We start from the raw sequence: 24,320 nt of genomic DNA, 5'->3' as shown, positions 1-24,320 counted from the left end.
TAATTTACCTAGGGAGGAAATGCTGAGCACACACTACCTGTAATGTGTCAAACTTGGATTGTTTACCTGCAAAAATAGCTTTTTGACTCAAATCACACCCTATCCCTGGCCATACTTAGAAAAAAAAATGTTTCTGAAAATAGTAATAAACAAAAGTCAGACCTCATTTCAAGAAAAACTATTGGATGGTTTTGGCTAAAATCTAGAGTCCAAAGATAGACAACATGAAGCAAAATACTTAAGCCCTGATTCCAAGAACGTTATTCAAGGAAATTGACACTTTCCACTTGCCAGAAGACAGCAAAACACGTAAGTATAACTGGAGCACACAACATTATGAATAGCAGTAACAGTTAGTGTTGCCATTAGATAAGCAACTCTGACACGAACCACTCTTATCTAATGTTGATTTGGAATGCCAAAGGACTGTTATTTCCACTCGTTTGCCACAGAGGAGAAATTCTTTGAGAGCCCAATTAAGTTCAATCATGAACACATGCTTCCTACAGATATCCCTGAGGATCAGGCACATATTACAACTACATTCCTAACAGCCAGAAGGGCAGTAACAGCACAACCAAATTCTACTTTCAAACTGCTGGATTACAGCTTGAAGAAACAGTGCCCAGGATGCTGCCTGCTCCCTGCAGAATGGTCTGGTGCGGGCAAAGTATGTATAAATTTCCACTCTGGCAAGCCCAACAGTCTAACCTGCTTATGTGACAGCCATGCAGCATCCAGACAGCTTGAGAAAGATGAAGTAAAATATCTGAATTACTATCTTTTAAATTAAATAGTATAAATAATGTACAGAACATATGTTCTGACTGGGACACTATTTTAGGGTTCAAGTAAATTTTCTAAGTTACTTACGAGGGTGGAAATGTTTGGATATCAAAGTATTAACAGCAAAAGTGCACATCCTGGATACCAAGAACAAAGACGTTATGATACTGGAAGCTGCTGGAGGTACAATGAGATATATTCTGGGCAATCTTTCCTGCATCTCATGCAGAAACCTCATTCATAACTATTCCACGTCATTGCCTCCTCTCAACCCAACCTCGACCATGGGCTTTGATCTTTTCACACACTCTCTGCTCATCCTCCCAGTCTATACTTTTACTACCCCTGTTAAGCCTTTAAAGCAGAAATTAAATTAAAAATAAAAATTAAAAAAAAAAAACAAACAAAACAAAACACACCAGTGCCTTCATGGAATACAAGCACACGTCAGAAAGCAAAGAGCATGTATATCCATCCTGCTACCCACAAGAGTCTAACACCATTTCAATTCTGCCCTGCAAAAATTAGTCTTGCACATCAAAGGATGGCTGCTGTGCCACTTGTAGCAGTATGAAGGCCATCATTTTCCACACACCTTCTTGTGAAGGAGAAACATGCCCAGCTCTGCACTGTATGTGATGCACCACAGAGTCAGCATTCATGTCTGTAAAACTTGAGTGTGGGGGAGCAGAGATGAAGGAGAGGGAAAACAAAACTGTCACTGCCTCTGCCGCTTTGGAGTGCTTGCCCCTTTTCATCACAAATTAAAATAGCCCCCAGACAAGACACTGAAGGTTCAACTCAGAGCACAGAATGAAATTAAGTCATTTTCTCCAGCTTAGTCACTGACTTTCCATGCCTTTCAAACAAAAAGCCAGGAAGAGCATTGAGGAGCACAGCAGCAGCAGCAACAGCACTGCTGCTGAGAGGTCTTACAACAAATGCCTTTGGAAAAAATGACGTCAGTAATGCAAAGAAGAACAGAAGATCACAAAAGGAAGCTGATGACGAAGGGACATTTCCCATCCCCAGCCTTATGAGTACTGTAATCCTAGCAACCAGAGCTGTTCAAAAGTGTGTGTAGGAGGACAGAGGGAAGAAAGGGTAGCACTGTTTATAGTACATAGAAATAGAGGCTGCAGCAGTAGCCAAATGAAGAGAATAACTTTTATGCATGAACGGAAGAATGGAAGGAAATGGGTAGGTAAGGACAATTGTAGGATTTGTACTGTACAGAAGAGAATCACAAAGGATGCAATTTCTTCCATGGAAAAGATGTTTCACCCATGGAGTTGGATGAAATAACTCATCTGGAATAGTAACCTTGTAATATTTGTTACCTGTGGTTCTGTTACTAGACAGGTTGCAGTTTTTACTTATAATTAGCACTTTATCAGCTAAAAAGTCAAGGCATTCTGTGCATCAATCCATTTTGTCTTACATCACCTTTACAAGATGCTTATCAACCAAGACTGAAAGGAATGCCTGGTGTGACTCACAAATACTTTAAAGGGTTCTCAAAGTTTGAATACTCAACACTTTCTGAAAATAAACTTCCTGGAATAAGCTTTTAGGTCATTTCGTATCACTAAGCCTTTCTGATATCCTGGCCATTTCCTCTCTTCTATTGCAAACAAAATGGAAGTGCACAGAGGCACCAAACAGTTTGTTTAAAAAATGCTTATTTATAAACCTAAAAGAAAGCAGTTGTTTTTTCACCAGTTGTCAAGCACTTCAGATCTCACTAGGAAAATTATATCCCACCCTCAGAACGTCATAGTATATTTTGAAAATCTATTAGGGGGCATCTAATAAATCCCACAGGATTTCAAACAAATGCCTATAAAAATGCATTGCATTCATCTAGAGCCCACACAGGCTTCTCTATTGGCAGATAAAGAAAACTGGTCTGCTCACAGACCTGCTTACATATGACATTAATGACCCAGTCCACAAGTATGAAAATACTTTCCGAACTGAATTGCTTTGCATCAGGGTAGGAAATGCATGCAGAACCGATATGTTTATTTATTTATTTATTTTTACTAATGGGCACTTTTACCACAATTACTTCTGTGTGGACTCCTTCTCCATGGCACTAGGTGAGCTGAATGAAGCTGCTGCTTACCACTGATATTTTTCAGTGGTTTTCTGTGCATGAAGAAAAGCAAGTCTGCTGCCAAGCGGCTTAAGTCAGGTACTGGGGGTATCTGGGGCTAATAAAAAAAATTAAGGGTCCACACAAAGAAAAAATGTTGAAAAACACTTATGCTGACAGTATATTAATTACTGTCCTGCAAGTAATTCTATTACACCTCTATAGAGAATCCAAATATTCACACAATTATTTGGTGCAATCAAGATAACATCTTAATGATCTGGAAATGTAAATTGCAGCAAGGCAAAAATACACTAAAACAAAGTGAAAGGGGATCCTCGCGATTTGACGGACCTCTGACAAACATCCAAAAAAACCAGACACATTTCACCACTAACATTCTTCATATTATTTCCAACTGATTTTTGACACTGGAATTGGTTTTTAATAGATGCAAAGGAGATAAATGTCTCATTACCAAAAATAAATCCGTCTGTTAAGGATGACAGAGAGAAGCAGAAGCGCTGCACTGCCTATTATGGTATTAAGCAACAGATTTCATTCCCTCTGCTACATGCCCATTAATTAAAAATCTGACAAGCTTTTCCAAAGAATTTCTGAGCTTCTTTGGTCCTCTTTAATTCATCCATAATTCTTTGTATATATAAACATGTCAGGCCTGGAAAGAAGTGGGACATGCCCATAATTTACCACAGAATTCTTTTTCTATTCAAACACAAATACTGGTAAAGAAACAATAACAGACAAAAGGGGGAATAATGCAAGAAATTATTGCAATGAAACAAATGTGCCTGCAATTCCCTGTGCAGTCACCAGATGAAGCTGCTTAAAACACCAGCTCCAACATGTTTGTCTGCCTTTTTGACCACAGAGACCTCATATGTCTGTGCCAGAACTAGATGCATCAGCTCCCAGTAAGTTAAATCACTTTGCATTACAGCCTCTCACGAATGTGAGATACTACTTTAATAGGAAATGGTAGCTTGCTTTGCATTAACAGTGTGCTGCACAGAGCCACAATGCAGTGAGGCCTTTGTTCTCTTTGCAATGTGTTGCCTTTGTAAAATTCCTTCCCCCATGGTTTGGCAGAGTAGCCATTTTGTTCTTACAATTAGTATAACATGGACAGAGCTGTCAAACACACACACACACACTTACTTGCACTCTCATAGCTAACCATACTCACAGATTTTTGCCTTTACTTCTTGTTCTTCTTCAATGAGAAAAATTCACCACAGAGCAAAATTGCACATCTGTGCAATCAGAACTGCCCCAGTTCAGCCTGTTGTTATACTTTAAGTCAAAAAAAAAATATTTCTGTGGGCTATTGCTGCTTATAAGGTTCAAAGGTAGATGCAAATGTAAAAACTGAAGCACAGAGGGGCTTCCACCCTGTCACACAGGAAAATGCTATCCTATGTTTTACCCAGCTATTCTTCTCTCCTCTAAAGCCAATCCAAATGAAACAATTCTTCACTGGCATGCAGGAGGGCTAGATAGCCTAATAGCTCTCTTCTACCTCTAAGCAATTCATGCCTTGCATGGCTTGTTTTTATTGACTTATCTTACTGGCTGTTTGTGGGCAGAAGCACGTGCCTCATGCAAATGCCAAAACCTCTCTTGCTTTGCGATGCTACTGTACAAGTGCAAGTAATCAGAATTAAAACAACAACAAAAAACATTTTTTTCTTTCTGTCGGACTCTGTATCGCTTTGCATAATTTTTACATATGCAGACGTAAGGTTCAACAATACCACACCAGAAATAGTATATTAACCAATCTAATCCTTCCAGTTCAGGGCCACAAGCTTTAGATATCCTGATTCACCAAAGCTAATACCTGAGCTGCTCTTCAAAGACCTGAACTTTAGCAGAGATTCCCAGTCCCAGTGAATGAAAGCAGAAGTCATGACACCTGAGACAATCAGGAAGACAGAATAAATATGTGTTTTGAACATATCACTCTGCTAAGACAGAAAAAACATTCTTTGTGCACCTTTTTTAAAGAAAAAAATAAAATGTCAACAGAGACTGGCAGTGACATTTCAAGTCAGCAGCAGAAAAGGAGGCATTTCCTCAGAGTACATTTACAGCTGTGGCTTGGGGTAGCACTTTGGTAGACTTAACGGGAGCATGACTTTAATCCCTGTCCTACGGAGCACCCACAGTTTTGTACAGCTAAAATCATTTTGCTTACTACATTAAGAGTTAAGAGAGATGATGAGAAGTACACAATGGGCAAAAGCCTCCTGGGCTTTCCATGTGAGGGGTTGATTTTTTGGAAAATTATGAGTTACTGAGGGAAATAGATTTGAATAGATCTTGAATTAGATGAAAAACAAATAAAAAGCCTCTCTGAAAGCACAGTAGGTTGTGTCTAGTTCATGCACTCTCACAGCAGACTTTGCCATTAAAAGTTATTTAGAAACTCTGTTAATGATAAAAAGACTCCAATGCAAGTCAAAAAAGATTATCTAATATAAAATCCTGCTGCTGCCAGATTAAAAAAAAAAAAAAAAAGCAGAGTTAAGCCAAGTTACAGTAAACACAGTTAAGACAAGGAAGAAATTTGTTAAGAGGCTAATATTTCTTCTTAGATTTGTTGAAAGTACAAGTCAAGTCCTCAGCAAATATGAAAGGGGTCGGCTATGTGTGTTCTAACACAATAGGAATGCTATTCTGATTTTGCCTAAAGGAGTTACTGTAGCATCAATACCAAATCACAATATGTATTAATACTGCCTTTCTGACTAAAAGAGCAAGCATTGAACTTGTACTTCTAAGCTCAAGTGCAGAGGAAAAATATCAGCCCCTTACCTTGAAAAAAAACTTATTATATGTTTCAGCATTAATGTTCTGCATGAGATTTTTCCACTAAGTCTATCACCTGGAAAGGAGAAGCAGCCCTGGTCAGAGCACTTGAGAAACAGAGGACTCGTGATTTTTAATGTTTAACCACATTAAAATAATGACCAAGCAAGCTGTAGTTTTGAAGGTTAACAGCAAAACTTAACTACAGGAAAGGAAAGTCTGCTTTCACTGCTTGGAAGTGTTCCTGATTTTTTCAGCGAGAACATTCAATACTACATGTTAAATATTTAACTCTGTGTTTTTCCAGTATTACACCAGTTTTCCTCCGGGGATACAAAGGAAGGCAGTGGCATAGCTGAACCATTACTGTCCTTTAAAAGTAAAAAGGAGAATAGCCACTACTCACAGAAAACAGCTACAGAAAAATAAAATAAAGAGGAAAAAAGTTTCTGTAAAGAAACTTTCTGTATATCACATCACAAGAACATCATAGTAAGTCAGCATTTCATATAGGCAGTAAGTGATGAAAAAGATGTAAATAAAAATCATCATCTGTCCTCTTTACAGATGTTTGGAGAGTGACAGTACTGCTCTACTTCATCACTTAGTCTTTCTGAACATGTAACAGGTTAATTTTTGAGGAAACTTTCAATTGCTGGCTAGCGAACATCTGTTCCTATCTACAGCTAGTTATCTATGGCTGCTGCAGCTTCCAAGGCAAGCAAAACACGCTCATTTGATGTCCTGCCCCCCCTATTGCAAGGCACTCTTACTGTCTAGTTTTCTGTAATCTTGTTATGAGACATCCCTTCCTTCTGCCTCCTCATTTTTTCTTTCTTTCTTCCTGAATGTTTTCCAAGTCCATTTCCTTGATTTTTGAGTTAGCAAGAAACAAGACTTTCAAATTCCATGCTGAAAGGAATCCACCCACACTCACAGTAAGCCATAAGGAAGAAACAACTGGATGTTCACGAGTGGCAGCACTTGGTACCCTCTGGTGAATACTCCCTTCACATCCCCCTCATGCCCCACTACCAGAGCACAGGGATATGGGACATTTGCAGCCCCATTCTTCAAACACGCTGGTTGAGAGAATGTGATGCTGACAGCTCTAATGGGAACCAGTGATACTTAGGAGCAGCCAGCACCTTTGAAAGGCAAAAGCCACATCGTGTTGGTGCTCAGATCACTCTGGACTTAAAAGCCTTTAATGTTAGAAAATATGATGACTGAATGAAAGATGGCATGTATTTTCCAGATGCAAACTTCACTGTAATGAGATGCAGAAGGAAAACCAATACTCCTGCAGACAGTAAAAGCCTCACAGTGTCAGAGCCTTCTATCCTTCCAACACTCTGTTCAGCACCTTTAAATCGAAGATGTTCTGCAGCCTTTCACACTTGACCTCTTAATTAAAGCATGGTAAAATTAATATCTCAGACACAATATATCCTTTACCCACCTATATCAGTAATTAAACTAATTCTCAAGGGAGTGAGAACATTTGTTATGTGTAATGTAATTTGAGCAGGGGTATTCTAAAGAGAGAAAAGGAGCTGATGTTATAAATGCAGTCATTTATATTTTAAAGGGAGCTATTGTAAATGAAAGAACACCACCTGTGTTGGCTTGAGGCAGCCCCCAGCCAAATGAAATCTTTTGTGTCACCTGGGACAGTTCATTGCATATGGTCTCCTCATCTCTGGCTGTAATACTGAATATCTACATGGCACAGAAAACAGACTTCATGCATTCTCTGTGATGCTAGCACGAAAATCCACTTTCAAAACCAATGGAACTGTATTTAATAGTAATTTCACATTTGTTCTACATGTAAAGTAGGACAGATCTAAGCAGGTCTAAGGTGTTTTTTGTTTGTTAGTTTTTTTGTTTGGTTGGTTTTGTTTGTTAGGTTTTTTGTTTGGTTGGTTGGTTGGTTGTTTTTTTCCCCAGGGGCAATATAGGCTGTTTGTTTTGCATTTGTAGAAAGCCTGGATGTGAAGACCTTGACTCATGACTGAAACAATCACAATACAAATGAATCATCATATAGAAAAATTATATGTAACTAAAGCTATCTAACAAATAGTTTAACACTGAAAAACAGGAATCAATGGCATCAAACCTGCTACGAATTATTTACTGTTTTTATTTCAGCAGTTCCAAAATTGCTCTGTTATCAAACATCTATACCTAAAGCCAAACTACCCAAAGTAATGCAGTAAGAAAATAATTTTGCCTTTAGGTAAAAAGAGAAAGTTACATATCTCTTGGTACAATGACAAGCAACTATGTGAGCAGTATAAACAATCGCCCCAGTGGGAACAAGATGAGAGTACATCTTGGGAACAAGTGTACATCTTGCTCCGAACAACACCCAGTCAGAATGGCAAAATTTAATCTCTTCGTGCTGATGTACAAAGGACCAAGCAATGTGAAATACATCCTAGAAAGTAACTAAAAACATATATACACAACTAAGGAGGTACAGAGGATACACGAAGTGCTACAATAAGTAGCACAGAAGACAACACCCATTCCTTCAGGAACAAGACTCATCTGCTGACATCTTCTCAGGTGCAAGTTTGGGGAATTTAATTCATGCTTGAGGCTGAAGCGTGAACAGCACTATTTCAGTTATCAAATCTGAGCCTTGCTCAAAAGCCCTATTTACTTAGTCAAGGCATAACTGTTGATAAACATGGCCCAGCAAAGGTCTGCTCCCCTGCACAGTGACCAGGTAACCCTTTCTGAGGAGCTGTCTTAGGCTGCATATGGGCAAGGCAGACCTGCCTGAGCTTCAGGGATTCCCCACAGATGTCCCCTACTGGGGGGACAGAGGCTGTTGTTGAGCTGCTTAGAAGTCGACACAATACTGAATCACCAGCCCTGTCTGGGGTTTATCAAATGAGCAGCCACGCCTTCAAACCTCAAGGGAAACATAGCCACATCTGCCACTGGTATTAATCATTAGACTGCTTGCTATAGACTAATCAAAGACCAAGAAATGGGCTCAGCAAGTTTAGCCCTGCATATCTGATCACAAAACAAGTTGTTTGCGGTTGTTGTGAATTCTGCACCATGTTAACAAAGTATTAATTTCAAGCAAACATCATCAGGAAAACTATGTAATTTCTGATCTATTTCCACCATCTTTTTCTTGGTTTGTATCACTCTCTGTGATTAATCTTTAAAATATTGCTAAGGAAATAAGATAGCTAAATGGCCATTGCTTTAAGTATACATTGAACATCTTATAGCACAGTCAGTTTATTCCAATTCTGCTATGCAAAGCATCAAATACTGAGCACATGACAGCTAAAATAATCAGAGGCATTCAGTTGTGAATAAACAAGGCCAAAGCAGAACATGAATGTAGGAAGAGAGGATTTTAAATCTTTTATAAACAGATTGTTATCAGCCCATGGAAGGCAAAATTGAGTGGGCAAGTTCCCATCATATCCAGGGCACCATCTGGAAAACGAAGAGAACATTTTTAGAAGTAATTAAGATAACTTATTATGATATTAGCAGCATTAATTGGAGTATATATAGGCTCAAAAGACCAGATCCTCAACTGGTACAGTGAAAGTATCTTCTCAAGCTAATGGTGTTACACCAGTTTAAAGTGTAATGCCACAATACCAATACTAACACATAATTTTACTTCACTTCCATCTGCTTTTGTTTACCAGCACTGCAATTTCAAGCCCTCATATATCTGAGTTTCTCTCAGATAGATTCTATACAAGCTTCTGATCTTCATTACACTGGAGCCAACACCTTCACTCTAAGAGTATTACTCCAGATTTATATCAGTGTAGGTACGAATGAGATGCAGTATCTTTGATACATAAGGCATTTGATACTAGTCCAATTCCTCACATTGTTTCAGGTAAAACAATACTCAGTACAAATGTACAAGAATACTTTACAGACTATACAATCCGGACCTTAAACTTGCAGATTTGACTCTTCACCCCATGCAATGGAAATGTACCGATGTCAAGACCCAATACATTCCTTTGTCCATCTCAGTGCAGAGCCAATTATTTGTCACTTTTAACAAACCTTATGAAATATATCCCAGGATAATGCAGACAACCTTATATTCACAACAGTGGCATATTCAACTTATTTGGATAAGCAAGATTATTTGTATGAGCAAGAACTGGTTTCAACTCAATAATCATATCCAAAGATTTGGGAAGGAAAGACTACGATAATGTAGGGGGAATAAGCCAAACATTTTTTTTTTTTTTTAATAAAGAATAATTTTTGAAAATTTCAGATGTGAAATGCCACAGTGAAACTTGTTTGTGAACCTCTGACATATAGCAGTAGCCACAGATCATGAGAAACTTCAATAAATAAACATGAACTTCAGTGGGCTGATTAAGGCAGTACAGATAAAGGTTCATAATTAGTCAGAAGATGACATGCTTTCCCTTTATGTACAGACAGAAATCTGTTTTGACTTCACTGGGGGTACTATGGTATATAAAGCAAAATTTGTCTCTCTGGTGTTTCTGGAGGAGTTAGCTTCCAGCAGGTGCTTCCAAGTTCTAACTTCTGCTAGAAGCATCCCTAAAGATGGTGGGAATGAATGGAGAATAACGTTCCAAAACTACATTGCCAAAAATGTGAGTGTCTCCACCCAGAGATGCTGGAATGCATTAGTTTTGAGGTCACTAGAATATTTCTTTTCTGTGGGAGAAGGCAACAGGGCAAGAGACGCTAAGCCATTGACCTGAGAAACTCTCCCAGAAGTTGTCTTGGAACCAAGAGGATCTAAGCTGTTCCAAAGCTGCAGTAAGATAGCTGCAACTCAAGGAAAACAGATCAATCATGACAAGCCAAGAACACACCTGCAGACTTTTGGGGACACAAGACAGACAGAACTTTGTCAAAAAATACAATGACACCAGCAAGGTTTTAGCTAACCCCCTGGAGTCCTTCAGACTGCCTCATTCAGCCTGTATTCTCCATCGTCACCATTTGGCAGGTGACCTGAAAATTTGGTCTGAAGGAAGAACATACAGGACTGAACCACACAATGCATTTGAAATGTGTGGAAGATAACATAATGACAGTGTCCAAGGCATACTGTAAGACATGTAAAGATTCCTTGGCGAAGTCTGTTTAGGATTTAATCCCACACTCCATCAAAAGAGACCCAGTGTCTGACCAGGTGTCTGACCTAATTCCACTTGAAAAAGGGTGCAGTGGGAAGTCAGAGGCAATATACATATTCTGATTCAGCTCCTGCTGCTTATTTTCTGAATCTCCTTTAACTATTCTGAAAGAAAAAGGGGGTTGGGGGGCAAGGGTAAAGTTTCACACTGTATCTCATCGTTCGAATGACTCTGTAATGACAAAACACTAAATCCTCACAATTATACACTAAAATCTTGATCAGATCCCAGCTAATCATCACTTCAAGACAGCAACATCATCCACTTTTCCTCTCAGAAACAACAGTTTAGGGTTCCTGTTCTATTTACAGTCTCCTTGTTACCCTGAGGCTGCCAGAAAATGAAAATTATGGTTGTAAAATAGCAGCATTTTTCATTAAAATCCCAAGGAGCTAATTACATAAATACTGTTGTACACTGCACTTCACATCCTCTCCCCAGGAAACTTGTTAGGCCCTTTTAATAATGCACAAGCATCATCTTATTCCCATGAAATGGAGGAAATCGTGTTCAGCACAGCCACAGATGTCACTGTGAGGTGTTCCTGCACAAAGATAACAGCGATCAGCTTCTACACATATCCAATGGCAGAAACTGGCCTTTATTAAGGTTGCATGTCCAATGATATCAGAGGGGATAAAATATTTCATGAGGACAAGGGCAACGGTGCTCTGTTCAAGGGCTTGTCATCACTTCCGATTAGGAGCGCACAAACGCAAAGCCTGTTGTCACTCTAGAGATGCAGGCAAAATAGCACCAGCCTCAGCAGCACAAGTGAGAAACAAAATAAAAATGAAGGAGAAGAAAAGGAGGGAAAAAAAATATCCAAATTATGAAGAGCAAGGCTGCCGTGTAATCACACTTCCACAGTGAGAAAGAAAACACTTGTAGCCTCGGTTGGGGGCTGGCTATACAGACTCTGAAGAATGGGGAATGTTTTCTCGTTTTTCACAGCTTTTCTTTACATCCAGTTACATTTCGTTAAGGCATAAGAAGGTGCTAAAGGACATAGGGGCTGAAACAAGCACATCTCCTCCTCCTCAGCCCAATAACTCCTGCCAGATTTTAATCTTCTGTAACTACTGGGTGTTAGTACATATTCCCTCAGGAAGACAGGACAGCTCTAATTAGTCTACGATAATGAAAGATACTTTTCAACTGCTATATCCTTTCCACCACAAGCTGGAGGCCATCAGAAATTTTCACAAACTAAATGATGCAGGGACATGACCCAGACCAGCTGTGCCCGTATTCCTGCTAGCCCTAGTGGCCCATGGCCACCAGCTGGGACTCCTGAATAATAATGCCAGCATGCTGACAGGGAGAGGACACCAGGCAGCAATTAAAATATCAGCAGCTGTAACTGCTGTGAGCACTAGTGCAGCTGAGGGAAGGGAAATGCTACTGGAGATAAGGTCAGCAACTTCTGTGGATGTTTCCTGTTTTTGCCAAGCTGTGTTAAAGCTAAATAAGAAACAGAACAATAAAGAAAATATGATCTAAGTCTACCAGTTTTTAGTTTAAAAGCTAAGAAAGTAGAAGTCTCCCCCAACTTCACCCACTTGCCTCTCTTGAGCATTATGTGGCTGAACCATAGCACATAACAAGATGTCTGTATTTATAGCTGAAGTACACAGGAACAGATCTTCTGATTTAGTTACAATTCATACCATCACCCAGAACTGCAGCAGCACACCCACACGGGCACCTGGAGCCAGCACTCAAGTGGGAAGAAGAAGGTTCCACTTCACAACATGAGCGATGCCATTACAGCCAAAGAGACCATCAAACACCACGACTGCCAGCAGGAATACAGCGGAAAGGTTTCAGTGCTGAAGATCACACCGGTTTTGTTTCGTAAGGGAAAGCAGGGTGACCCAGCGTTAAAGGCTGAAGAGCTGAGTTCAGCTTCCTTTGAAGGAAGCTTTCTGAACAATGTGGACAAATCTTTCAGTTTCACAGTACCTCCCCCAGCACAATCCAAAAAGTAAGGATAGCGTTAATATTCTGCTGTGCAGGAACAAAATACCTAAGTTGTCCTTCTACGTGCCACCAGGATACATGTTCTAGAATGGTGCACAAAAAGGCAATTCTTACTCACAGGGAAATTTTCCATCTTGAATTATTTTTTCCTCTTCTTTAGAATGAAAGAGTATCAAGCCTAATCCATTCTCTGAGAAAAGGTGCAGAGGTCCAGGGGAAGTTGGGGTCCTGGCCACCTGGAGCTCAGAGAGGGTACACTTAGGATCTCCCGAAGGCAGCGACTCAGAGGCCAGGCAAGCCAGCAAATGGACAACCAAGGAACCAGACAGGCACCCAGACAGGAAATGTGTTTGGCAGTTAGGATCCTGTCAACGTTTTGTCAAAGTTGAGCTATCTCTGCAGCACATTTCGATTTCAAGGAATTTGTGACTTGCTAAATATATTGTACTGGAATTTTTCCAAAACATTGCAGTCACTGGAAACAAACTGTAATGTGCTTTAATGTGCATCAGCGTTATCTAACCTACAGAAAGTATTTATAGGTTTAATGTGAAGAGTTTTCATGGTCAGAAGAATTTTTGGTTTCATGCATTGGCTAAGATTGTTCATTCTGATGAGTGATATTTGGGTTTGAGTGAAATTTGGGTAATTTTTTATTTTATTTTATTAAAAAAAAAAAAAAAGCTTTTAGTATGTGCCTTGCTTGGCAGGAGTCCACCACAGCTAGAATTTCCTATGTATGTTTTGCTTTGGGACCATCTGAATAGAAGGGCCATTTATTGTTCAATATCTCAAATAAAAAGGCTTCAACCGTTTCACAGGATTTAAACCACAACTGACTCAGCTATTCCATTAAAAAAAAAATAAAAAAAATCAACAAGCTTCTTCAATGTTAGAAGAACAACATATTCCCTGTGGAAACGTATCTAGCATTTTGCTAGAAAGATATAACCAAATTCTGGTCACAATGAAGAAGCTACTGTAACAGTGCTAAAAAAAAAAAAAAAAACACACATTATGTAACATTTATATGCTTTTCCTGACTCCTTAGGACATAACACTTCTGCCATTCTAACAAAGTATTTTTCCTCATTTTTTTAAACCATTGTAGAAGTTTGGTGATTTGACAAGAAACCTAAAGTCAATGTGATTTGCTGAGTGAATTTAATATATAAAGAAATACCCTCCCTTATGTAACCTCCTAACATTATTTATTTCAGCATGGACTGCTGCACCAAGAATCTGGAGCATTATACTTGCTCGGAAAGCTCTCAAAGCCACGAGGCCTGAACTCATTTTGCTTTACTACTGTCTTCTGTGGTATGCACAAGTCGAACAGATCTGTCGCGTAGCTGAAATTAAAATGTTCTTCCTGTAATGAGGCATTTAAAAAAGCCATGAAGAATTGATTCTAAAAGCACATCCATATTTCAACCCATAATTTTATCTGTACTGTGGATGCACACACAGTAACATGTATGCTCAAAATATACTGCAAAATGAGCCAAGGTAACAAGAGAAGATAAAAGACTTTCAAATAAAGATTTTTTTTTGGTTGGCTGTTTTTTTGTTTTTGTTTTTTTTTTGACACACAATATACACAGCTTTCTTTGCTGAGTTAGTACTGGTGAACTGATACAACATTTTAATTCAGAAATGCCTTTGTTGATGGTCAAAAGGTAGCTAGACTTATATTCAGGATGTATATGTCAAATTAAATGAGAATAAAATAATTGGAAGATGTCTGAGCCGAAATTAGATAAGGCGAGGTTCAGTAGCAGCCATTGCTATAGTTTATGAGTATGCAAAAGCACTCAACAATGTCATAAGCCAGAATTACACTGTATTGTTTTAGGCCACTTCATTATACTATTCTTCAGCTAGACTGGTAAGCGAAGACATTTTCCTTTGGCCACAGACAAAATGTCCTATAATGTCTGCTTGAACTGTAAGCTTTTTGGGGCAGGAACTAAATTTACCTTTGTTCAGAGCCTAATTAATAGAATCTGTGGTCCTGACTGTTTAACAGCAGTTAAAAGATAACTTCAGATTTTCTTCCCACCTATGAAGTGCTAGATCCATCAAATGTAGCCATATAGAAAAAGGAGGAACAACATTTTTTCATCCTTCCCACTCTCTGTTAACACGCAGGCTGTGGTAGACAACAACTTATCATTTTGGTCTTCCTAGTCAAAGAGCAGATAAACTGAATGACCTGGGGAAAACCAGTCTCAGGGAACTCCATAAGGTACTTTGAAAATTAGCCTCCTTTCCTTTGTCTCAGTATCTGCTGAGAAAAGATCATGGAGTTTAAATCCTAAGACAACAAACAAAATTTAATACCATTTCCTGAGTCTGGATCTTTTTCTTGGCTGTACACAAAGAATAATATCCACAGATCTCACAACAATGGGGTGTTAGTTTTTTTTTAAATTATTTTTTTAAACAGTTTTTTCCATGATACAAAGATTTCCCACAGCACACACTGAGGTATCTGATCAAGGCTTTAGACTTTTATCTTACAGTCCCTGTCTCTTGTTTGTTAGTGAGCTCATCTCTCCGAGAATAGTGCTACAAAAAGCACTGAAAAGAACAAGACATTACAAAGGAACTTGCATGAAAAGCAATTTTGCTTAAAGTGTTTTAAATTTAAATGGCATTTCATTCTGATTCCCCAACAAATGATTTTAGTTCATTTTTAATGAAAGCTAAAACACACACACACACACACACAGCTTCAAGGTAGATTATCATAGATGAATTGCTACTGTCAATGAACCATTCAAACTCTCAGTAGGAGAACCAAATGCCTGTCAAACAAATAAACATAATGTTTAGGACACTCCAGGCATGCTATCAAATGGACAGATCGTTACATTGGACAGATCACTTCATGTAACAGAGTTACTCTGCTCTCAAGCTACAATGTCATTTATCAAAACACTGTTTGTCTGAGCATTCAATGCCCTATTTGTGGGGATTTTGCACTAATTCGCTATCCACACCCACAAGCAACCTGACGCCTGTTAAGCAGTAAACCAGACTGGCCAAACCACAGTGCAACCTGTTGCTGCATACAGAAGAGAACGACCATCTTGAAGGACAAATTCATTTGGGGGTTTAGATATGAAGATGTACATCAGTTTTTCTGATGGTTTGAGATTGTTTACCTTTACAGAATCAAACATCACAACACTTTTCCTTATTTTGATCCTTCCCCTTTTAGCAAGTTCAATAATCTGGCAACTCCCATCATGATCACAAGAAAAACACAGTAGAACATCGAGCTTTCACACCAAGCCATTTCAAAGATAATTTAAATTGGAATAAACTAGCAACCTTTCCAGAAGTGGACTTAGAATAAATATTTAGAACTCCATTTCCAATATGAGGACAGGTCTGAGGCTTTTCTTGAACAATATAATTTCCTATGTAACAAGAGTCTCTGCATTAATGGCAATTAAATATTTATTAACTAACTGTACTTGGTATTCAAGCCAGCACAAACAAAAACTGCCTATTGTAGCAAAAAATAAAAGGAGGCAGACGCATTCAAGAACCTGAAGTGGAAAACTTTAAAAGGTATATTAATGGACTTCCATTTAACAGCTTATTACAGAGTTTCAGCATTTTCAAATGACAGCAGCATGCCATTACAACTGTGAGTATAATAATGTTTCCCCAGCTCTATTTGCAGCCTTTTGCAAACCACTGTTCAAAAACAGGTGTTTTATTTTCTCCATCTGGTACATTCTCAGAAGAGTGTTATTGACTTCTCCTACTCCAAATATTCAGAGAGGCTCAAGGTATTTGGGAACCCAACTGTTATCAACAATTTCATGCCTTTCAGCACCTGTGAAATTCCCAGCTGAAGAAAGAAAGGAATTTGTCTTGACTTTTCAAAGTTGGTTTTTGAGACAAAACAGTTTTTTGGAATTTGTCCATTGTCATTTACGTTTAAGACATCACTGAGCATTTCAGACTATCTAAAACTCCTTACACCATCTGTGAAAGACTGTAACATAATGTCTCTGTTGCACGCCTATAACTGGAATTTGCATATAGCCCAAGGTGATATCCCAGGTAGGTCATAAGATTCTCAACCCACAGAATATTCATACAGATATATCAACACTGATATAAGTCGGCATAACACAGAAGCGGAGAATAGGTGAGCTGGATCAACTTACTGCTTAGCTGAGTTTAGTCTCAGGCTTGGAATGAAACTTCTCTCTTGCACAAGAACCTTCTTAATTGTTTGTTAAGAGCTTAGTAACAATGCTCTGAGACATATGAAATCAGTAATGATCATATTAATTCCAAATATTTAAAAGTCAGACTGCCATACAACTTGAAGTACTAGGTTTAATGGATAAATTTAAAACATTTTCAATAAATTTCTTTGGAAACAAACAGAAGTTCCCAAAGAACTGCCTACTAAACATACGTCCAAAGGACAAACTTGAGGCTGAATGAAAGCGATCATTCAAGGAAAGGCAATAAAGAGCACTGAGGTCCATGGATCTCTCTGACAGTTGCTAGCACCTCTTCTAGGATTTTATTAATTTTTATAGGAAGAAGCATGAAATGGCTCCAGACTGTAGACCAACTGATGCTGAAGGAGCATAGGCTACGTCTGCATCCTATCAGCCCCACGTTCGCTCCAGCCCAGCCCTACAATATGGGCTCACTCAAGCTTGTGACTCAGTGCTCTGGAAGACAAACATAAATAATAAAATCGAGAGCTTTTCACATCTTCAGTAATTTAAATACTACTCATTTCAAAATCCATCTGAAACTATTGCGTTCTGACCAACGTTTCATGGCCTTCAGGGACTGCCTTTCAGGCTAGGGAACTAGCCTGCTTTCAGGCTAGTTCCTAGTATCCAGCAGGCAGCTATCCGAAGGTGTTTAGGCACCTACAAATACATGGAGCCTCATAATCAGATCTACAGTGTGAATTAGGAGCCTAATTTACTTAGGCAATTCTGAAATCCCATTTAGAGTCTAATGGCTCTTAAGCAAATAAATACCTTTGAAAATCTGACTCTAGGTCACTTAAAGTATAAAGATCATAACAACAGATGACAGCAGTTGGTAGTCACAATGCAATGGCTGCGTGCCTTGTCAGGCATGCAATTTGGCTTTTAATTCCAGAGGTAAATCCTCTGCAGAAGGAATAAAGGATCTATTAGAAAATATATGGAGAAAACTAGGTAGCTGTATTATAATGGCTGTTTGCTACTTACAGCAGAAGATGCTGGTTCTGCACTTTAAAATGAGCATTCAGTGGCATAATTATATATAATATTATACATATACATCACTTTTAAAACATTTTCTCTAAGTTAAAAGATCACGTCATACCAGTTATTACCTACAAGTATTCTGAACAAGCACCGAATGATGCCTCAAGCATAAAAAGACTCCAGATGATTTCTTTGGGATGGCATAATGCCGAATTAAAAATACAGTCAAACAAATAGGCTTCCCTTACCACTCTTTGGGGATCCACCCTAAGGGAAGCTGTCCTGTGAGCAAATACCCTGCTGCCCTTCCCGGAGCTGAACAGTTCTACACCATATCCTTAGGTCGGACTGCTGCAGAAGTGCCACAATGTGATCACAAGGACAACAGCTTAAATAAAGGCTCTTGATTTCACTGATGAAGACTATCTGCTGGTTTAGTGGATATTCTTCATCCCATTTATAATTTTGTTCAAATAAGAGTAGTTAATGAGTTTATGAAGGCTGAGATGTGAAAGCTGCAACCAGTGCTCGCAATGGTTTAAATGGTCTGGTTATGTTAAAGGCAATGTTGATTAACACCCCAACAGGGGATTTAAGTTTTTTTTGGTGGTGGTGGTGGTGTTTTTTTGTTGTTGTTTTTTAATATACCCTCTTCTTGTTACAGAAGGGTTTCATTCCTCAGTAGCTAAACTGAGAGCACAGTGATTTTGAAATGTGTTTTTAAATGAAATGTTTAAAAAAACACACCAGCCTGCACCTGAAAATTCCTGTCTCTTCCCTGAAAGAGAGCAGAATTGCAGAACAATGTAGTTCCCTCATCAAACTGGCCAATGCACATAAACACAAATGAAACTATGGCTCACTAAAAAACATTTTCTAGCTACCCACTAAAATAGCTTTGAGAGGCCAGGTCCATACATGGAATAAAATGGCTTTCACTGCAGTCCTAAGCCAAACTCTCGTCTGGAATGACATTTTAGGTAACATAAACAGTTTAAGGCAAATGTAGAGCAGAGCAGCCTAGTTTTATACAATCTGTGCAACAAAACTGAGATTTATTCTGTGCTGGATTAAGCTCTTTATATTGTTTCTACTTAAAAAGGAAATGTATTGAATGCAACACTTATTATAAATTTCTCTTTCATAACAAACACTTCTATAATCTACTTTATATTTCACCAAACAACACGAGCCCCGCTCAAAGCAAAGGCAGAATTTCAGCCCTACTCATTTGATAAAAGTGGAATAGCTTTGCCCTTTCTACTCTTCAAGCAACCTCCCTGGTGATTCAAGTCCTCACACTGTTGTTGCAATAAACTTTTAACAAAAGTTACATAAAGCTCTCAGACAGCATGACTTAGATGCAGACGGGTGCTTTTCAGAGTACCTGCTTTCAGCCCTCACCATAGATCAGAGGCAGAATCTGTATTTAGACATAAAAACCCTGTCAAGAACTCTATACACATTGAAAGCACTGTGGGATGAGTAATTAACCCTCGCTACTTCCTGGTGCACTGTATACCACGATTCCCGTTTTATCTGGGAGCAGAGGGGGGAAAAAAAAGAAATACGTTGATCAGCAACATACTGCATAAAGACAGACTGTAAATATCTCTTAGCTCTGCTTCACAATCTTTACTGAATGCCTGAAAATAAGTCTATCAAAATTGCTAGAAGAACTGTGTGGGTTTACACAGAAACAGAATCACCAAAATAAACAGACAGAAAGCCACTTGAAACACAGTGCTCCACAGAGCCTGTCCCTACATCCATCTCCTTCCTCTAGGACCCTCTAGAACCCATTTCTATCCCTTGGGGCTTCCTGCCGCAGTATGTTGTAGCTGAAGCCTCCACAGCACGTCACAAACATTTATCAAAGTGTGTTTCCACTCATGCTATAGGCACAGGAGTGGATTTGTTGGAATAGGTAGCATTCCTCCCTGTTTCACGTGTGATTTAAGCACAGCGTAAAGTGGTGGGTGGCCCTCAGCAGAAACACAGGCCTGTGACAGATGCCAGCAGCCCTGTGGGCTGGGGAGTCTCAATTCAGGCAGCAAGCAACAGCGTGAAACTGGGATGCTTCGCCACGACTGTCCATCATGGCCTGTGGCGCCTGCCTGTCACAGCACTTTTGGTTCACGAGCCATAAGGCATAGGAATGAAGGAGTTTGCCCGACGTGACAGTCGGACCCCACCAGAGCTGGTATCAGAAGCACAGAGTGATTCAGAGCTCCTCTCTCTAAACACCAGCCCCCGTGCTTTATTGCCACCTATGAAACACATGGGAGAGCAACCAGTACAACACGTGCTGTGGCACAACAGAACACGTCTGATAGAAAGTGGGTGGGCATTTTATGCCAAAGCCTACCTGTGTGCATGGAAATGATTAGCAGGATCTGTTCAATAACCTGCATCTAGATGCATCAGAGTAATAGCTAAGAGACTGATAAGCCTGTCTGAGAAAAACATACATACATGTATATACATATACATATATATATGTATATGTATAAGTATTTCATTTTTACTTCTTGGGTTCAAAGCTTTTAGAAATCACATTTTGATGCTTTCCTTAAAATTTCCTCTGATGCTTTGCAGAGGAAAAACAATCCACCACCTCAGTACTGCCATGGAATAACTCTTCACTTTTTCTTTTCCAAGGAAGTTAAGAGGGAGGTTGGGTAGGAGAAAGGGACTCTTACTTAATCATCTGAAGTACCTACTAAATCATTTTAAATGCCTGAGAAACATCAATAACTAATAAACTAATTTAGGTCTGACCATTTGAGCCTGAGACATCCAATTTTGATCTCAGTTTTAAAATACCACATAAATGCAAATGCTCAGATGAAGGATGCTAGTTCAAGCCTTGCTAGTGAAAGAAGAAGGAAGACAAAATGGAATTCTGCGAGCAGAGAATTCTGAGAGCTCAGACCTCATTTTGGGGAATCAGCTCTGGAGATACCCACATACGCAAGTCAAGAACTGCTGTAGATACTTTACATGATCATTGAACAATTTCTTACTGCCACTCAGCTCCTCACAGTTCACCAGCACCCTGCTCGTGAGGGGAAATACTAAAATCCATGCCTAAGGTTCCAAACAGAAACCATGACGATATAAATAATATGCTGACTTTAAATTCTAGTATAGATTGATTATCTTGAAATATGAGTCAGAGTGAAATGATGTCAGGTTCAGCGAACTAAATGTAAAGGTTTTTAGCATTACATTGGCTTCTTTGCCTCTGTTGCAGGTGTCATTGGCTATATTTCAATACTGTAGAATACAAAGGTTCCTTGAAGCATGAGCTAAAAATAACTGAAAGCATTTTCCCTTAGAGAAAATGGACAGGCACTGTATTCTACAGGAAAACACACACTAATGATCACTCCAAACTCACAATGACAATGTTTGTAAGGCCAAAAGGACTGACTGATGCACTGGGACACCCCATGTCTCACACAACAGGTACTTACGCACACAGAATTATAAGGATGAAATCTAAACCTGACTATTCCAGATACCTCCAGCTCAAACCCAGATGGAGAGGAAATTCAGATTCACACCTTGCTGGGACGGTCCAGTGTTAGTAACAGCCTATATTGCTACTACTGTGTGAGCAGCTCTAGTGAGAACAGTTTGCTCAAATCCATGTCAAAACTCTATTCTTAAGGTAGCCTGGACCTTAAGCCTGAGTTTAAAGTGATCCAGTTACTGAAGAACGTATCACCTCCTCATCCATTCTTAAAAGAAAGCATCAACAATCTGGCGATGAGCTGAGGCTGTAGACTCATCTAGGATTCTCCTCTTGCAGTCTGCATTCTCCTCAATGTCATCTTCTTGTAGTTGCTTTCTCTCACACAGTGAAACACTGAGAGACATATTTCCCATAATATCTATAAAACAACAGCTTGTGCAAACAATGAGCACCTTAGTGCAGTAACACTGTGCAGCCTTGCTGAGTACAACACGCACATTACCTGGGGCAACACAGCACACTGCATTTGTGGTTCCTCAGTGAGGATGGCAAGCACACCCTCTTGCCCCAAAAGCAGCAATCCCTAAGCTAGGAGATAGTGAATACTTAGCAGCTACTTCAAAGGCAGCGGAGAACTTAGGATACATAGGTGAATGGCTCCCATGTATCCTGCAGAGTACTGAGTGTACCCACATACAAACGTGATACAGTATTTAACAGGAACCTGAACTCTCCAGTGCTGCTGTGCACAAAACCAGCCCATCACAAACCGTAAGTACTTCACAATCCCAAACACCTAATGAGAAAAACAAATCTATATATCTGGAAGCCTTCTTAAAAAAATAAAATAAAATAAAATAAAATAAAATAAAATAAAATAAAATAAAATAAAATAAAATAAAATAAAATAAAATAAAATAAAAATAAAGACCTAATCTGAAAGATCTAAGACATATTCACAAGGGCATTAACAAGATACGTGGAGATAACTAAGAGAAAAGCAGGAGTAAAGCATTTGTTTTCTGCCTGGAACCAAAGGACAGGGTGTGACTTTATGACTTATCTTGTTTCCTAGGCAAGGAGAACAACCCTGCTCTGTATTGCCAGACAGTCTCTGCCTAGCAGCCTCCCCAGCCCTTCCTTCCCAGCCTTGTTCGTCTCTCACCCCCAGTCACACCAGCACACCGACAGAAGCACTGAGCCTTTATTCAAGTCAGCTTTTATACAGCAACTACTGTGCCATGATCAGGACCTGATCAAATGAAAGGAAAACCCTCACACACAAAGAAATGGAATCACTCCCTGAAGCCAGAGTAATTACAAATCATCAACAGCAGTAAAAACGGATGTTCTCTAAACTCCTCCATTTTCAATGGCACAGAAATTGTGAAGCTGTGTGACTGGTGAGGGAAAAAAAAAAGTTGCAACTCAAAGACAATTTTTTCCACTTAGAGCAAACAGCAGAGGCTTGACTAACTTCATACAAAAAGACTTGTTCAACATATTTATTTAATATTTACTGACATAAGTATTATCTTGCTTAACAGTCTAATTTACTTAGCATTGACTTCTACAGTAAAATACATAAAAGATGACCTTTCAAGCTCTGTATCCTCTTTTGCTAATACTTAAAGGTCTGAAAACTGTTTAAAATGAGAGAAAAGAGTGTTTGGGACACTTTTTTTTGCTGCCTACCCTTTTCATTAAAAAATATCTCATCGTCATTTTGAACTTTGTAGTTTCCTTAGAGGTATTAGATGTAGACTTAGAGCTCCTTAAGCCATCTATCTGAGCAAGCTATTACATTCTACAAAAGAACAACTTCTCTCCCGTATTTTTTTTCAGGTGCTTGAATGCTTGGGGGTTTTGTTTGTATTAAACTTTTAAGCAATCTGAATGAAAATACCTCTTCCCTAGACAGTTAGTTAGTTTTCATTCTCTTAATATTCTTTAGATAATTCTACCAGATAATCAGTTATGATTATACACCCTGGCAGAAGCAAATAAATAAATAGAGGAAATGAGAAATGCTTCTTCTCCTATTGAAGAAGACCAGAGGTTAAAAAAAAAAGGGGTGGGGGGGAGGGACCCTTTTGGCCTATTTTTTATATTGAACAGGGGAAAAAATATATCACGTGTACTTTTTATCCTTTACAGATTACTTAATGATAGCTTGAAAAATCCCCAGAAGGACATTAAATATTTCATTCATTTAGTTCATCCACTTTGCATATGAGGAGTAAGGGGTACAGAAATAAAAATATCTGCTTGAGGACAACCATCTAGCAGGCATTTAGCTGCTCTGCATTCATATGATAAATACAAATGTTAGATTCATAATTATGTTATCTTATAAAATATTAAAGTAGGATGAAGGGAAATTATCATAAGATTTGCATAACAAGCTAAATTTTTTTGGACTAAAAACATACAATTTTAAACCCTAGACACTTTTGATCTTTTTAAGATTAAGGAAAGAAAACAGTTGCATGAGACATCAGCTGACTGAAGTCTGTGTGCTGAGTTGCTTGCTCCCCAGGCTAAGTGTATTTGTTTTCTGCTTCCTTGTGCTCCTTGCCTTATGTGCTTCCAGCTTTCCTAATTTGGGCATCCAAAAGTTAACCTAGGACTTGTTGTGTAGATTCCTTCTATAGTAAATGGAGCTGGGATAACTTATCAGAGTAACCAGAGAAGGC

At 38.9% G+C, this 24,320-nt stretch overlaps 1 protein-coding gene across 10 annotated transcripts in view; it reads right to left on the bottom strand.

Annotated features, from left to right (window-relative positions):
* Nucleotides 1-24,320, bottom strand: part of SORBS1 (sorbin and SH3 domain containing 1) — a 235,428-nt gene that overhangs the window by 125,729 nt on the left and 85,379 nt on the right. The window contains exon 1 of one of the 10 annotated variants that reach the window (XM_072040129.1): nt 4,092-4,412. The exons of the other annotated variants lie outside the window; for them this stretch is intronic. The gene's annotated coding sequence lies outside the window, so the exon portion shown is untranslated. Of the gene's footprint in view, nt 1-4,091; nt 4,413-24,320 lie in introns of those variants that run through there. 10 annotated transcript variants of the gene reach the window in all.

Source organism: Anas platyrhynchos, chromosome 6 (assembly GCF_047663525.1).
Source record: "Anas platyrhynchos isolate ZD024472 breed Pekin duck chromosome 6, IASCAAS_PekinDuck_T2T, whole genome shotgun sequence".
Lineage (NCBI taxonomy): Eukaryota > Metazoa > Chordata > Aves > Anseriformes > Anatidae > Anas > Anas platyrhynchos.
This window is presented reverse-complemented; position numbering and strand designations above follow the sequence as displayed.